The sequence below is a fragment of the Papaver somniferum genome, chromosome 1, assembly GCF_003573695.1.
Source record: "Papaver somniferum cultivar HN1 chromosome 1, ASM357369v1, whole genome shotgun sequence".
Taxonomy (NCBI): Eukaryota; Viridiplantae; Streptophyta; class Magnoliopsida; order Ranunculales; family Papaveraceae; genus Papaver; species Papaver somniferum.
The window spans coordinates 173,627,593-173,643,769 of record NC_039358.1 but is presented as its reverse complement, the minus strand read 5'-3'; the positions used below and the strand labels follow the sequence as shown (position 1 = coordinate 173,643,769).

Below are 16,177 nucleotides of genomic sequence, written 5' to 3'. Positions count from 1 at the left end.
AGCCAATTCCATAATCCTTCCGATTTCTCTTGATCAACAAAGTTCGAAAACTTCGGTTCAAGGAATACATGGTTATGTAATCTAAACTCTCATTTCAATCATTAAGACATTCTCAGAGGACGCTATGTAGCCGTTATTCACAGACCGATTCACGTCAGAGCAATTTTCAAAGTGATTGAAACTTTTCATGACTTTCATAACTAGGTGAAGATAAACTTGATCAAAGCGAAACGCTTTACCAACACACGATTTCGAGATAAAAGATAAGCAATGAATGCTCAGCTCGAAATGTCAAATGTGTATGATCTAGTCTATATAGCATACGACTTTTGTCTCATAAGAAGTAGGAGATAGAAGAGATAGACTTTTGAGTGATAGATAAGTTCAAGTTTCCACATACCTTTTTGTTGATGAAGTTCCACGGTTCCTTGTATAGATCTTCGTCGTTGTATGATGAATCGCCCTGAAGTGCATGAGCTCAACTACACTTTTCTATCCTAGTCCAAGACTTAGCTATGTAGGCTAGAAATCAAGACTTATAGTTTTGATAACTAACATTGACAAACATGCTTGAGATAGCAACGCATGCGAGGTTGACCGAGCTATGCTCTAACAATCTCCCCCTTTGTCAATTTTAGTGACAAAACTATTAATACATATGTAATAAAAAAAAGATAAACTTTAGTGGCTCCTATTCCATAGTTTAATCTTCAACGTTCCTTGAAATCTTCGTCCTTTCAAGTACTCCAATGATCCCAAAGGTTGTAAGTTTAGCACCATCGTTGTTGAAGATCCGTAGTTATAACAACGAGAGAAATCGATATTCTCGATCATTATTATACAGTGTCATGGTATTATTATATAACATCAAAGTCCAATTGTATCACGACTTTAACAATAATACTACGGTGATATGTATCACTCCCCCTTAGTCAATACTCCATCTCGATCATGGAAACCACTCCCCCTTACACAATGATCCGAAAACCATATGTATTTGTAGTGTGAACTACAATATTTCTCCCCCTTTTTGTCAATAAAATTTGCAAAGGTACAAGAATGGGATCATAATGAAATTTCCACAAGAGACATTTCATGACCAAAAGAAAAATACATACCAACTTAATTTAGATGCAATCTAATAGCCAAAGCTAACAGCATTCATCAAGGAGTTTTAAGATACAAGATAAACCCTGTAAAATTCCACAGCCGCACTCCCTGCAAGATATTACCATTAAGCACAAGTTCAAAAGAACTCTCCCCCATTTGATGTCATTCCCGAGAGAACAACAAGAGCGACCTTAATTTCGAAAGAAAAGAAGGATTTTATATTGGACGCCAAAAACCATAAGAATGATTTTTTATATCCAAAGCTCAACCAAATTAACCACAAGTAAACCCATGATTAATTCAATTGGAATACGCAACTAAATCAAACCACAAAAGTGATCAATTTAATTGAAAGTGCTCAACATAAGTAAACTCACGGAGCTACGACTAAGTCAATCACACGGACATGACTAACTTAACCGTTCAAATACTCAACATAAGGAAAACCTTATGGAATATATGACTACATTAACCAAATAAGATGATAGTGTAGCCTTTCATATACTCAACACAAGAACTTGTGGAATATATGAAAACTCAACTAGATTAATTACAAGAGAAACTATAATTAATCTAATTGGAATACAAATAACCAAACTAATCACCGAAGTAATCAATTTAATTATTTTTGGCTCAACATAAAAGAACTTATGGAATCCCGACTAAGTTCATGATAGAATATGACAACCTTAACCGTACATGTACTCGACATAAGAAAGAAAACGTATGGAGTACAAACTAAATAACCAAACAGGTTGATTAATTTAGTTCTTAATGCTCGATATATAGCATCTTATGGAACAACCAACAAAGCCAAGGTAAATCGACTTAGTTGTAAGGTGCTCAACATAACACACACAATGGAGCCTTCACGGTAAAACATAATAAAATGGATCAATGAAGATCAATACCGTGGATATCATACAAGGATCTATTATATTTTCCATCATAACGACATAATAGACTTTATCCTTGTTGAACAAAAGATTTTATCCTATTTTCCATCAAATTAATGATTACATAGGCTTAACTTTTGTATATGTCAAAAGTTCATTCGTCCTTTCATCAATACGAATACCGATTCATGAACGACTTTACTTTTGACAGTAATATAGGACCTTCAAGTTCACGGTCGTAAACAATACATATCCCATAAAAATATTGCAATATCAGAAACCACTAAAATACTGCAATAAGCATCATCCTCCAAATATTTTTAGAATTTAACACCGATAAACCTAAAAAATAACATAAGAAGATGAAAACAAAAATAGCTATGTGTAGTCACAATCATCGTTATTCAAAGAACTAGTTATTCTTCCAACTAATTCTAAAAGAAGACATACTAGGCATATAAACTCAACAAAAACATATGACAAGATTAAGGGGAAATGGATCCTGGTGTATCCTCAACAGCGAACGGGGACACATGGGGTACATAATCCATATGAGACATGAAGTCTATGAGCTTGTGATCGACAGCCTTCTCAGCATCAACGGAGACATGATTCTCTTTTCGAAGATCTTTGATTTGAGATTTTATGAGACCAAGGTCAGACACAACCTTTTCCAACTCAGTTTTCACCATATCAAGACCTTTAAGAGTATCAACAAGCTGTTGTTTTGCTTCCCCAAAGTACTTAAGAAAGTCGTGAACAACTTCAGCAGAGATCATATCATCCTTTTCAGCATCTTCATGAGTATAAGCAAAGAAGCATGAGGCATTGGGATGATCTTCATCTACAAGTGTTCTCTTCCTCTTAGATTCAACCCCAATACCTTTGTCAAGAAATCATTTTGCAAAACCACCATAGCAAGAAGAGGAGGAAGACATTCTAGAAAATACAAAAACCACCAGGAGTACACGTACGTGACTTGTAACCCTACGAGGTTGGATATTTTATCCTTGGGGACAACAATTTAGGGTTTCAAAAAAAACTGCTGACTCGGGCCAGAACGGAATCCGTTCGAGTACAACAAATACCCAAGAAATAAAGTCCTTTAAACATTTTGAGAACAGGACCTAAAAACAAAAATTTAAGACAGTATGCAACAACTTATTTTGACTTAACCAATGCTTGATCTGCCAACACAAGTTTATCTATGAATGATAAGAAAATATCTTAACTTAACATATGCAAGCAACAAGTATACCTGTTTTTAATACAACTTACTCAACGGGATTTTATATGAGTAAGTTCTCGAACCTTGTGATTAATTAGCACAAGTACGAGCCCCAGGCTCATTACGAGGTTTATGTATTTGGTTAAGATTGTATTTCCTCTTCGTCTTAGAGAGGGATCCTGTTTGACATGAGAAATTATCATAAAATTTACTGTCATCAAAATAAGAGACATAGTTAGAGTTCTTACCAGAAGTGTCTTGCCATGAGGAAGAGGATAATCTGTCGACAAGCTCTTTATATCTTCCAACTATCTTTTTAATATCTTTTCTCATCTCATTGATTTTCCTTTCTTCTGGGATGACTCTCTCAACATGATCAACGTTGCTTTCAGAAGCACAGCGGTTAACTTCCTTAGGATGATGTTTATTAAGACGTCTATTATGCCTTTGAACATTGGAGGAACTCACTGTACTGACATTCCTGGTAGCATTCACAGGATAGGTACGAAAACCAATTGTCTCAATCATACGTATGTCAGTCACACCTTTGATAATCAAATATAGGGTGTGTTGAAGTTGAACTAATGAGTCTTTATTCAACTTAGGGTTTCTCTTCTGTCTAACAGAACTCTTGGTCTCACAGACGAGACATACTTTTTGATCATAAGAATGATTGGAGGAAGTCGTCTTAATATCATCATCAGAAGATTTGTACTTTTTTACAGAATGTCCTAAGTTTGGTGAAAATATTAGGAACACCTGTTTTTACTTCTGAATGTAAAGCATCAGAAGTACGTGGTATATTAGATTGCTTTGAACAACCTTTAACGGAGAGTTTATTCAAGCGGCGTTCAATATCCAGGGCATCCTTTTCGAGGCTGGCCTCAAGAGTTAAGCACGAAGAATGATCTTCAGCATTGCCATGGACTTTGCAATCTCTTACAACACCAAGAAGAACATTGAAATGGTGTTTTAGCTGATTCAATCTGGCAGCTTGAATTCTAATAAGATTTAGAATCAAATTACTCTCTTCAGCTGTATCCCACTCATTAGAAGAGAAGGTCTATTTCGAAGGGAGATCAACAACACACCTGCCACTGTCTCGTCGAACCACAAGGTTTTTCTATATTCGAGATAGAATAACTTTTCTCTTTAATAGAATTAGACGAGAGAGAATCTTATTACTGGTGATGCGTTTATCAGAGATAATGCTCTTGCCCATAGAGTCAGATTGATGCAAACACAAACTGATGAGGTCTTAAACGTGTTTGCCTGCTCTGATACCAACTGAAAAAGCGGGGGTCTAACGACACCACCCAATATTTCGCTTAGAAATATGTATGGACTAACTCCGAAATACTTTGCTAGAGAATCAACTAGATAGTCAGACTCAATCTAGATAAAAGTATCTCAAGGAGTTAATATCTCTCTCTTTATTTGATTTTTACTCAAGCTAAAAACAATAGTGAGTCTTTATCAAATACAAGGAATACTTGGAAGGTACCAAAGACCAATGTCCAAGGATCAATCAATATCAATCAACAACCAAAGGTTGGATTTCCAATTGATGATCACGAACGCACAACCTGCATTATTTCAATTATATAAAATATAATACGGAAAAGAAATAACACATACACCAAAAATTTTGTTAACGAGGAAACCGCAAATGCAGAAAAACCCCGGGACCTATTCCAGATTGAATACACACTGTATTAAGCCACTACAGACACTAGCCTACTGCAAACTAACTTCGGACTGGACTATAGTTGAACCCCAATCAGTCTCCAACCGATCCAAGGTACAGTTGTACTCCTACGCCTCTGATCCCAGTAGGATACTGCGCACTTGATTCCCTTAGCTGATCTCACCCACAACCAAAAGTTGTTGTAACCCAAAATCACAGACTTGATAATAAACAGATTCGTCTCACACAGAAAAGTCTATAAGAGGATAAATCTGTCTCCCACATATAAACCCTAGGTTTTGTTCCGTCTTTAGATATAAAATCAAGGTAACAGGAACCAATTGATAATCCGGTCTTATATTCCCGAAGAACATCCTATATTAATCAATCACCTCACTACAATCCTTCCTGACTACACAAGAGGATTGTCGAGGAATCACAAACAGTGAGACGAAGATGTTTGTGACTTTTTTATCTTTTCTATCAGAGAACTCTCACGATCTCAAGCCAATCAATCGATTGTACTCGTATGATAGAAGATGCAAGATCAGATCACACAACTACGATAAAGTAGTATCGGTCTGGCTTCACAATCCCAATGAAGTATTTAAGCCGTTAACCTAATTTTAGAGAAGAAAATCAAAGGTTAACGGAGATCGACTCTAGCGGGCGCACTAGTAGCACACAGACGTGTGGGGATTAGTTTTGCACAATGCTAGATGTCTCCTTTATATAGCCTTCAAATCAGGGTTTTGCCTTAGTTACAAAGAAATCCATATTCATCGTTAGATGAAAGCCTGATTTAGATTCAAGCTAATATTTCTCAACCGTTAGATCGAAAACTTAGCTTGTCACACACACTTGGGTAGACGTTTACTGGGTTCGTGAAAACCATGCCCAAACGTGTACGTGTATGTTGGTTCAACATAGTAACCCAAAAGGTTAACCATATGAGCATTTCATATTAACCTTGTTCTTCTTCACCATAACTAGTTCAATTGACTCAAATGAACTAGTTAAAGAGTTGTTCAATTGCTATGAGATCTTATGTAACTACACAAGACACAATTGAAACAAAGATGATTCGATTCGATTGAATCGGCTCATGAACATTATAGACAGGTTTTCATAAAGCATTCCTTAGTAAATTAATGTTTCATGTTCAGAGCACATCTTTAGATCATAACCTCTTAAGTTCACAAACAAGTTCGCGGACTTAAGTTAATCGGTTGAGTTTTCCAAACTCGGCAGAAATTCTCGGGATGAGAACTTCCACCAGTTCGCGGACTGGGTTCACGGACTGAGTTCGCGGACTTAGCACACAAACGAGTTTTGGAAAATCCCAGCAGAAATTCTCGGTCGAGAACTTCCGACAGTTCGCGGACTTGGCAAGCCAATTCCACAATCCTTCCGATTTCTCTTGATCAACAAAGTTCTAAAATTTCGGTTCAAGGAATACATGGTTATGTAATCTAAACTCTCATTTCAATCATTAAGACATTCTCAGAGGACGCTATGTAGCCGTTATTCACAGACCGATTCACGTCAGAGCAATTCCCAAAGTGAAGATAAAAGATAAGCAATGAATGCTCAACTCGAAATTTCAAATGTGTATAATCTAGTCTATATAGCATACGACTTTTGTCTCATAAGAAGTAGGACATAGAAGAGATATACTTTTGAGTGATAGATAAGTTCAAGTCTCCACATACCTTTTTGTTGATGAAGTTCCACGGTTCCTTGTATAGATCTTCGTCGTTGTATGATGAATCGCCATGAAGTCCTTGAGCTCAACTACACTTTTCTATCCTAGTCCGAGACTTAGCTATGTAGGCTAGAAATCAAGACTTATAGTTTTGATCACTAACATTGACAAACATGCTTGAGATAGCAGCGCATGCGAGATTGACCGAGCTATGCTCTAATAAAGCCGCTACGGACACTAGCCTACTACAAACTAACTTCGGTCTGGAATGTAATTGAACCCAATCAATCTCACATTGATTCAAGGTACAGTTGCACTCCTTATGTCTCTGATCCCAGCAGGATACTACGCACTTGATTCCCTTAGATGATCTCACCCACAACTAAGAGTTGCTACGACCCAAAGTCGAAGACTTTAATAAACAAATCTATATCACACAGAAAAGTCTACGGTAATAGATAAATCTGTCTCCCACAGAAATACCTACGAGTTTTTGTTCCGCCTTTTGATAAATCAAGGTGAACAGGAACCAATTGATAACCCAAACTTATATTCCCTAAGAACAACCTAGAATTATCAATCACCTCACAATAATCTTAATCGACTAGCGAAAGAAGATATTGCGGAATCACAAACGATGAGATGAAGATGTTTGTGACTTCTTTTATATCTTGCCTATCGGAGAAATAAATCTCAAGCCAATCTTACAATTGTACTTAGTACGATAGAAATAGCAAGATCAGATCACGCAACTACAAAGAGAATAGTTGGGTCTGGCTTCACAATCCCAATGAAGTCTTCAGTGTTAACCTACAGGGTATCGGTAGAAACCTAAGGTTAAAGGAGAATCGACTCTATATTATACAACTAGTATCACACAGGAGGTATGGGGATTAGGTTTCCCAGTTGCTAGAGTTATCCTTTATATAGTCTTTCAAATCAGGGTTTGCAATCTAGGTTACCCTGGTAACAAAGAATTCAATATTCACCGTTAGATGAAAACCTAATTAGATTTAAGATAATATCTTTCAACCGTTAGATCGAAACTTATCTTGTTATACACAAATGAAATGCACATTTTAGGTTTGTGTAACCGTGCCCAAACATGTACATTTAGTTGGTTCAACAATAGTTAACCAAATGGTTAGCCATATGAGAACTTTCATATCAACCATATTCTTCTTTACCATAACTAGTTCAAATGACTCAAATGAACTAGTTAGAGAGTTGTTCAATTGCTTAGATATTATAGAAGTATACAAGACACAATCGAAGCAAAAACGATTTGATTCACTCGAATTTATTCATGAACTTTATAGCCTCGGTTTGTAATTATGCATTCCTTAGTTTTTATAAGTTTAAGTTCACAAATAATCGTTTTTTAGAAAATAACCAACCTAAGTACGCGGACTTAATTACCCGGAATAAGTTTGTTTTCAGTTCACGAACTCCAGCATATTTTCACGGGACGTGAACTTCCGATGGTGCGCATACTGGTACGCGGACTTTAGTTCTAGTTTTCCTGAGCAGCAAAGTACGCATACTTTGATTCAAGGAATAAGGACTTACACACGTATGAGTTATCACACAATGTTTATATCCAACAATCGTTATATATTCTAAACTCTCATTTCAATCATTTAAACATTCTTAGAGGACGTTATATAGTTGTCATTCACAAACAATTTTTCGTCAAAGCAATTTTCAAGTAATTGAAACTTAATATAACTTTCGTCACTAGTAAAGATGAACTTGGCCAAAGCGAAAGCTTACCAACACATATTTCTAGAAATAGATAAGCGAGATAAACTCGGCTCGAAATAGCAAATGTGTATAATCATAGTCTATATAGCAATACGACTTTTGTCTCAAGATAAGAGATAGAGTAGATAGACTTTTGAGTGATAGATAAGTTCAAGTATCCACATACCTTTTAGTCGACGAAGTTCCACCAGTTCCTTGAGTAGATCTTCGTCTTTGTATGATGATCGCCATGGAGTCTAGAGCTCCACTACACTTTCCTTGAGTAGATAGACTTTTGGAGCTTCTCTTCCACATGCCCGATCTTCTTGGTTCTTCAACATTACTCGAAATCTTCGTCACTTCCAAGTACTCCAATGATCCCAAAGGTTGTAAGTTTAGTATCATTGTTGTTGAAAATCCATAGCCATAACAATGAGAAAACAAGAGTTCTCAATCATTGTTACACAGTGTCATAGTATTATTACACATCGTCAAAGTTTAATTGTATCACAAATTCGACAACAATACTATTGTGATATGTATCACTCCCCCTTAGTCAATACTCCATCGCATATGGAAACCACTCCCCTTACATAATGATCCGAAAACCGCATGTATTTGTAGTGTGAACTACACATTAATTCTCCCCCTTTTTGTCAATAAAATTCACAAAGGTACGAAAAATTAGTGGGATCCTAATGAAATTTCCATAGAGACATTTCATGACCAAAAGTAAGCACATATCAACTTTTTAGATGCAATTATATAGCCGAAGTTAAATGCTTTCATCAAGGAGTTTATAAAGATACAATATAACTCCTATAATATTTCACAGCCGCACTCCCCACAAAGATTTGGAAATTAAGCACAAGTTCAATTAAGAACTCTCCCCCAAAATGTCATTCCCGAAAAAACAACAAGAGCGACCTTACTTTCAGAAGAAAAGAAGGATTTTTTTGGACATAACAAATTACATTCGAATATGAATTTGAATCCAAAAATACTAAACCAAATTAACCACAAGAAAACCCATGATTAATTTAATCGGAAATGCTCAACATAAGAGAACATACGAAGCCGCACAATATATACATAAGAATATGGATCAAGGAAGATCAATACTGCGGAATAGACAAGGATTCATTCTATTTTCCATCACTATTTGCAAAATGACATACAATAGGATTAAAAAATTTGTAATGTCAAAAGTTCATTCATTCTTTTACCAATACATGCATATCGACATATGAAAGACTTAACTTTTGACAAGGTATGGGACAATCATAGTTCACGGACGCAAACACACATATCCCATAACAAATTGCAATATATAAAACTATAAAGATTAATACTGCAAAAATCATCTTCCAAACAATTTTAGAATTTAAACCAATAAACCTAAAAACATGAAGATGAAAATGTTGGACATAGCTATGTGTAATCACAATAATGGCTATTCCAAACTCTAGTTATTCTTCTAAACAAAACAAGAAAATAAAATTCTCATCAGAAGATTTACTAGGCAAATAAAATTAAGGATCTAAACATTTACTCATCATCTTCATCATCGGAAACAATCCAAGATGCTTGAATCATGTTCAAGTCTTCATTGATCTCGGGAAACTTAGATGCAATCAACGACAATTGTTCTTGCACGCACTTCACCCTTGAATTGACCTTACACACACCTTTGTGAATTTTTTGAAGAAGACTCAAGGTGGTAGGATCACAAGAACCGTCAATAGAATCATCTCTTTGTCTTTTGCACACATTCTCCCTTATACGTCTGAAAGTACAGGGACAAACTGATTTGGGAGCTCCAAGGGAATTTCCAATTGGGTCAAAGCCACTACACGAAAAATTTGACTAATCAAGCAAGGGAAACCTAACTTCTTGTTGGGTGAAGTCATCGAAGTCATTTGAAAAATGATGAAACCACAAATATCGAGACTCGAAACACCCAATTCAAGGAAATAAAACTTCCACAAACTCGTGACTCCACCGAGAACTCTCAATTGTGGAGGGAAAAAGATTAGAGATACCAAGTTTTCCGAAAGCCATCAAGGCTACACTAAGAACATTAGTAGGAAACTTCCCTTGATTCCAAGCAACCTTCTCACCACAAAGACCATGAGAGATGTCTTCATACGATGGTCGTTCATCACTTGGCCTAAGTAGAAGAATATTACCCAATGAAATTTTGGTAATCTTCGAAATCAACTCTCTGTTAACAAGAAACATTTCTCTATTTATCATGGTTTTGAATTCCATTTTTTCGAGATCAACATCATGAATGTTGGCATAGAAAATTCTTGTGAGACTATCAAATCCTTGACCAAGACCATCAAAGATGTTTCCAAGATTGAATTTTTCAAAGCAAACTAAATCCTCTTTATGTCCACTAGATGAATCCAATTTCTTTTCTAAAATAAAACCATTAGATGAAATCCTTTCAAAAACATCAACACAAAAATCATTGACAAACCTAATTCTAAGAGAATTTTGGTCTAAAGGAAGATTCATGCTAGAAGAACCCAAACTTTTTAAAGTTCTTTTTGAAACCTTGAAATTCATCATGAAATCTAGAAATTGGAAAGAACTAAGAGGAAATCACTTACTTGGAATGAACTTTGACCACCCCTGTGACACTCCATGCCTTTTTCTCGGGTTTAACTGAGCCTATTAGTGCACTTGGAGTGCCTTGGTCCAAACCCTTGGGTGCTATAATAGTAACTCATGCATATTAGCCACGTGTTAGTCCTCTCCTAATTTTTAACGGAACGGAAAATAAAGTTGACTGGTACTTCTTCTTTTTTTTCTCATAATCTCTTTCCCTTTCTCTTCTGTGTTTCCGCCGATTATTGCTCTCTAAAATTTACTTTTTCTTTTGTGCTAATCCTTGGAAGAGTTGTTGTATTTGAAGCTAGAAAATCAACCCATACAAGTTATTTGTATATGCATGCTGGAATGAGGGGAGTTGGAGTTGGAGGGATTTGCTTCTTCCACTTTCCCTTCTTCTTTTATTTCCTCTCTCTTCTTCATCAGTTTGCGTCCTCTTTAAAAAAAAATGGTAAGAAAAAGATTGAGAATCTTATATGAGCAAACTCCGTGGAGATGAAGTTCATTGAGTTGTTGTTGTTGCTTGGGTTCGTTTTCTTTGGATTCATGCTGATTAAGGGTTTTTGACAAAATTAGATGATTAAACTTCAAATTCAAATAATATTAAAGCTTCTTAGCTCTAAATTTTGTCAATTCCAGTATTATCAATTTGAATTGGTTTATAAACTGTATGACTAGGATTCTCCATATAAAATTTGGGGCTTTTCTCAAAATCTATTTATAAATAGATAAAATGATTGATGCTGGAATAAATTTGAAGTGCATCTTTATTTCTCAAATTATATGTTTGTCTGTGATATTTATCTAAGTGAGAAGCCCAGCATCTTCATATCATGCACATCTTAGTTTAACATTATCTAGTGATTTTCATAAACTTTAAACATGCAAATAAATTGGATAGTCTTTGTATCCGAGATTTTGGACGATACTCTTTAGGAATTGGTTCTTTGATGACTGTTATTTGGCTAAGCCCATAAATTCTATAAGAATTCATTTGTTATTCTTTCATTTTACTATTTCATATATCCCTTGTGCTAAATGGTAGTTCTAGACTTTAACTTAGGGATATCAGATGATACAATATCTTTGTTTGCTTAAGGTTAACAATGGGGTTAGTATGGCGGCAAGCTTGAATTGGGAGTTAGTTGGGTTCCTTGGCCACTAAAGGTATGTAGATAATATTCTTGGTAATTTACTAATTACTACATTTTTATGAATATAATGCGGAATTGCTACAATGGCTTGTTTAGTGAAAGAGCTGTGGCAAGTTAATCAGTGAGAATTGATGCTTCTTATACTCTCCCTTGTATTTCTCTGTCAGTTTGCATTTCTAATTGGCACAAATGATATAGAAATGTTCAATGGTGTTGTTTTTGCATATGGCCTCGACGTTGATTTCCGTTTATATGATCATATGAATGCGTGTAGTTAGAATGACGCAGGAACCCCTAACTTGTATGTGTGCAAATGCTTATTGATCACGTGTTGGACTTGGTAGGATTTGTGATTTGAATTTTAGAGTGCGAACATGAAGTGTTTGTTAAAATAGTTATATGAAAATCTAATTAGCATTAGCCATTCTCGCATTACGTTTTGAAAATGTTGTCATGAAGGTCATGCAAAAGCATGTGCAGTACTAGACATTATGATATTTGTAAATCAAGGGAGCAAATGAAAACTCTCACAGTTCACTTTGTGCTTATCTCATTGGCTAGTTCTATTTAGTTAATAGTTAACTAGTAGCATAAGTTAGTTGAGTTAATATAAATTGAGGAGAGTTGGTATTGAAAGTTGTCGTCAAGGATGGGATTCCATTGGAAAAGCTATCATGGCTCTCTTTAGTTGGTGGTTCAAGGTTTCTACTGAAAAGGTGAACCTAGCTAAGACATATAATTGGTAAGCACCACTTGTGTACCTTGATCTATTTTAGCATTTCAATAAGATGGTCCAGATGGACGACTTTTTGCAATTTTAGTCTTGCTTACAATTGAGATCAATTTGCTATATTGTTTTACGGGATGTGATAATTAGGGTCATTAGTGAGTCAAAATTGTGAAATGTTGCCTTTCGGAAGTTTATAAAGCATCATACTTGGTACTCTTAAATATTTATGTAGTGATGCGGAATACAAATCTCTCTTAATGTTTAGACCTGGGGTTTTCTATTCTGTCTGGTCGATACGGGGTCAAATTATTAGTTAAGAAATGATCTTATGATAAGAAAATGTGCTTACAGATCATACTGATATGCTTATGTTCTTAAACTAGTGGAATAATATACTTACAGATCATACTTTATCAGGCTTCAGCATGCATTCCTTTCTATAAGTTTGGAGCTGCGTATAAATACCCAATGCAATTTCTTTTGCTGGTGCACTCTTTTGTGGAATGTAATATTAATATCATTTGTACCGCTAATGTTCTATGCTTATACTGTTTACATATATAAGTTGTATGTTAAGAGAACATTCTTACTTTAAGTTAGAAATTAGTTGCTGGCAGTATCGATTTTAGTTGTGTTACCAAGTGATAGTGGATGGTGTAGTTCTTCCGTTTAGTCTGATCTTGCGAAGAAATTATAAGATTTATGCCGTTTTTGCCAAGGAATATGAAATTATACTAATTATAATAATGTGACTTAATCAATTGTTAGTTAGTGAACACCAAGTTTTGTACTGCCTTACATATACGGTTTTTGTGTCATTTCTATGGGAACTTCTGCTTTGATCGCATCATGACTTTCCTTTCTGGTGTTGTTCACAGCAACGCTGTTTAGACCACTTTGTACGACAAAGTGAGTGAAATTGGTCGCACTCATCGTGGTGGATATTTTATTCTTGCAATGGTTCGCTTGCTAGACCAACCGAACGTACTTGAGATGAGATTCTGCAGTAGTGGTTGTAATTTGTCTGTCATGAGTTTAGTTGTCAGAATCTTGGTCGATCATATTGCATAAATGAATCTCGTGGAAATTAGTGAGAGTATGGACTTGGTTGTTGGTTGGCTTGAGCGGCGACTACGTTAGTGGGGAAATGAAGTTGTATTTATGTTATAATATTTTGTTGGCATCTTTCTCTATGGCTAGATACCCTTATATTTTAGACATTTGAACTCCGCAGTCCCTTCAGCTTCAGAACTAAACTTTAGGATTGAGTCATGTTTAACCTCTCACGTTTCGTTAAGTGATTAGGTTCATCGTTTACTACCACAATGGACAGTTGCTTTCTATTACTAGTTTTAAGTGCTTGTGGTCATGACACTATCTGTTTTCTTTACATTATTCTAGCGAGTCTTGTTCCCATATTGTTGCCATTGCTTTATGAATATAAGTATATATGCATGATGAGAGTGATCACTGTACACCAGTAATTTATTTTTATTCTGACATGTGGATTAATCTATTGGACTTCAAAATTGAATGTGTATGGAGTTTGGAGATTTAATAGTATTGTGCTGCAGTGTCTCATCCTTAGTGTTGCGAAATAGTTAGAGATAGTTGCTGTGATGACCAGCAGTTCATACTATCTAAACAAAAATGATGAACTACGGTCGTGCTTGATCCCTTCGAGCAACGGAGAGGGTACGTAGGCAGCCGCTATGCGGTTCAGCACAATTCAGCACAAAGTTGTTCATATCATCTGAAGTGTTGGTTGCTGCTTGGCAGTTCATACCATCTATTTGGAGATGATTACAACCTAGAAGTTTATAAAATGTTTTGGTAGAGGTAGTTGCAGTACTGGTTGTTCATACTACCTAATAATGAGATGATTGTTACTTCTTCGAGATAATTCATACTATTTGATAGCCATACAGTCCATTAGACAAGAGATGATTATTACCATTCAAGGTAATTCATATCATCTGCCTCGGCTAGTGAGTTAGGCAATGGTGATTATCGTGCGAGGTAACTTATATCATCTGAAAAGGGATGGCTACTGCAAGGCAGTTCATACCATCTACTAGGCCATAATTGGCACCCCCACTACATCTGGATCACCCATCTGATGCAGTGTGTGTTGTCAGGCCCACTGGGGCACCCCACCACCTCGGTGGCTACCCGGAAGACCATTGGCACTGGTCGATGGTGGCTGGTATCCAGAACTACTCTGATAATTCTAACATTTACTTGACCCTTAATCGAATTGGTCCGAAATTTTGAAAGTCTAGTTTCTTGAATGGCGTATCAGTCCGAAATTTTGAAAGTCTAGTTTCTTGAATGGCGTATCGGAGAGTCGGAGCGGGCCAAGCGGGTCGTAACCCAACCCGTTGGAAGCGAAATTCTCTGGTCTGCTACAACCCCTTTGTCTTATTTTTTTCCAAGGAAATTTAATGTGGGAACTTCATGAACCCTAGAAAGTTCTCGTAGGCGGGCTGATGGGATGAAGAAGAAGGTACGCGTAATTCTTCTTTATATCCCTCACTAATGGGCTTGGACCCGTTTATGAACCGCGACCCACAAAAGAAATGTGGGATTTTCTTTGATGTTCACACACCAAGGTTCTGCATCCCAAGAAATCACAATTTGTGAGAGGAGATGGATGCAGTAGAAGGCTCATTAGAATATCCTAGAACAGAAAGATATGTTCAACCCAACTGTACACAAATCAAACCATTTTTTTCCCTATCTCAAGATATGTACAAATGGGGTAGTGTCAGGTTTGTTACCAAGAGGCATGATGTCTAGAGGAATCCTCATGCACCATTTCGCTTGTTACCAAGAGGCATGATGTCTAGAGGAATCCTCATGCACCATTTCTGGTTGATATTTGTGAGCAGTCTCAGTGATATAATCAAAGTAATGATGATAATCAGGGTTGTCAGAGCTTTCTAACTTCCTTTTTATATGACTAGAAAGAAGATTCTTCCGATATCTTGAACTTGTGTCAAAAACATGAGAACCTGATTTGGATGTACTTGTGTTGACAACATGTTCAGTTCGTTTTACATGTAGAAAACTTTTATCGGGTTGATTCTTATTAAACTTAACAGAATTAAGTTTTCTAAGAATCTAAAAACGCTTTCAAAAGCTCTAAATGGATCTTTGTCAATTGATCCATTACGATAGTATTTCTCAAAAAGATTAAGAGTTAATCTCGTGAGAGTCCATATCTTTGAGCGTAACGAACGTTTTCTCAATCTTCTCTTCTTTTTAATTCTTCCTTTAGATTGTCTCTCATCATCTAAGTTTTC

General features: G+C 36.1%; 1 long non-coding RNA gene across 1 annotated transcript; it reads left to right on the top strand.

Moving 5' to 3' along the window:
- Positions 1-11,198: 11,198 nt before the first annotated feature.
- LOC113308306 lies at positions 11,199-14,221 on the top strand. The gene is made up of 3 exons (XR_003339654.1): positions 11,199-11,439; positions 12,088-12,155; positions 13,751-14,221. It is a non-coding gene; the product is annotated as an uncharacterized LOC113308306 (long non-coding RNA).
- Positions 14,222-16,177: the final 1,956 nt, after the last annotated feature.